A 1669-nucleotide genomic window follows, 5' to 3' on the forward strand; every position below is an offset into this window, starting at 1 on the left:
AATAAAGGCAATTCTCAAACAGCGTTACGGAGGAGCACGTGGCGCCAGGTGAAACACCAGGCAGGAGGACCACAGTGATGCGGGACTCGGCCCCGCTCCCGGCCGGACGGGGCAGCGGAACTGCCGGCAGGGAGAGGCCTCGGGGGATGCCTGCCCTCGCCCGGGCATCCCCAACCCGCGGAGACCGCCAGCGCGGTAGCGGAGCTTCTTTCTCTCCCTCAAATCGCGGGTGGCCGTGGAGCGCTGCCTGCCCGAAAGGGGCTGCCGCCGGCGCTCTGGAAGTAGCGGCGGGGGGCGGCCAGAGGGCGCGGGGACAGCTGTGGAAATAAAGGAGCGGGGAAATGATGGAGAGAAGGGGAAAGAGGGGGGCGGGGGCGCGGTGCCGGGGAAGGCAATGCGGGGACGGTGGAGGGTTTCGACCCGAGTTCCGGGGGGAAGAGGGGCACGGCAGGCATGGACACAGGCGCACCACCATGCCCCGGCACTTCCACCAAGTCAGCCCCGCCGCCCCGCGGGGCCGGGAGCCGCCGGAGGGAAGGAGCCGCCGCGCACACACACACACAGACACACACAGACACACAGACACACGCCACCGCTGCGCTCCAGCCGCCGCTCGCTGCTCCCCCCCTCCCACCGCCGCCGCGCAGGCAGGAGGCAGCGGGCGCGAAGCAGAGCGGGCGGCGCAGGGCTCGCAGACCCCCGCCCCAGTCGGACGGGCCTCCAGCGGCCGCGCTGCCCCGACGGGACCGCCGCCCCCTCCCCGGGGGCAGCGCGCACCTCCCCGCCCGGAGGGGCCGTGCGAGGCAGCGGGCGGGGGGAGCGCGGGCACACACACACACACACACACACACACACACACACACACATACACGCACTCACACACATATACACACACACGCGCAGGCACACCCGCACAGACACACGCAGGCAGAGGCAGGGCTGCCCCACGCCGGTACCTTGCTGCCCTGGTGTTTTCCGTCCGGGCTCCTCCTTGCTGAGGCAGCTCGGGAGCGGAGCCGAGCGGGCGGGTGCGTGTGCGTGTGTGTGTGTGCGTGCGTGCATGCGTGTGCCTCTGTGTGTGTCTGTGTGTGTGTGTGTATGTGTGCGAGAGCGAGCGAGCGAGAGAGACTCTCCCCCCTCCCCCTCCTCCTCCTCGCTCTCCTTCCTTTAAACGCCCACTCCTGATGGGTGAAAAGACAACTTGAACTTCAGTGCAATTAACTTCGCCGGCGCCTCGGAAGCCGGAGGTGTCGCCGGCCTCGCCCGCCGCGCTCCCATGAGTGAGTCGGTCCCGCTCCTTCGGCGTCTCTCCTCGGGGACCTGGGGGACGGGGGGGACAGAGCCGTGCCGGGGGCACCCGCCGCGGCGATTTACCCGGCTGTGCCGGCCCGGGAGGGCGGGCGGGAGGGAGGCGCGGGGCGGGTGGCTGCGCTCGGCGCTGCCGCTGCCGGAGCTTCCCGGCCGGCACGGGCTCACACCTGCCGCCGCGCCGCCGCCGGTCGCCGGCCCCGCTCCGCTCCCCTGCCCGCTGCCGCCGGCACGGGGTGAGCGGGGGGAGGTGTGGGTGGGGGCAGAGGGACAAAACCCCAGAAGTTTGGCAAAGTTCTTACCCAGCGCCGCGCGCCTCCCGGCAGCGGCGGGCGCGGGGCGGCGGCGCCCCCGACGGCGC

General features: G+C 71.9%; 1 protein-coding gene across 5 annotated transcripts in view; it reads left to right on the forward strand.

Moving 5' to 3' along the window:
• The first annotated feature begins 1148 nt into the window (after window positions 1–1148).
• Window positions 1149–1669, forward strand: part of SATB1 (SATB homeobox 1) — a 91983-nt gene continuing 91462 nt past the window's right edge. For 4 of the 5 annotated variants that reach the window (XM_039706488.1, XM_039706533.1, XM_039706550.1 and 1 more), the window contains exon 1: window positions 1149–1280. The gene's annotated coding sequence lies outside the window, so the exon portion shown is untranslated. Of the gene's footprint in view, window positions 1285–1669 lie in introns of all 5 variants that reach the window. The other variant, XM_039706518.1, reaches the window with a different exon arrangement.

This window comes from Passer montanus, unplaced genomic scaffold (genome assembly GCF_014805655.1).
Source record: "Passer montanus isolate IOZ18808 unplaced genomic scaffold, ASM1480565v1 scaffold10, whole genome shotgun sequence".
NCBI classification, from domain to species: domain Eukaryota; kingdom Metazoa; phylum Chordata; class Aves; order Passeriformes; family Passeridae; genus Passer; species Passer montanus.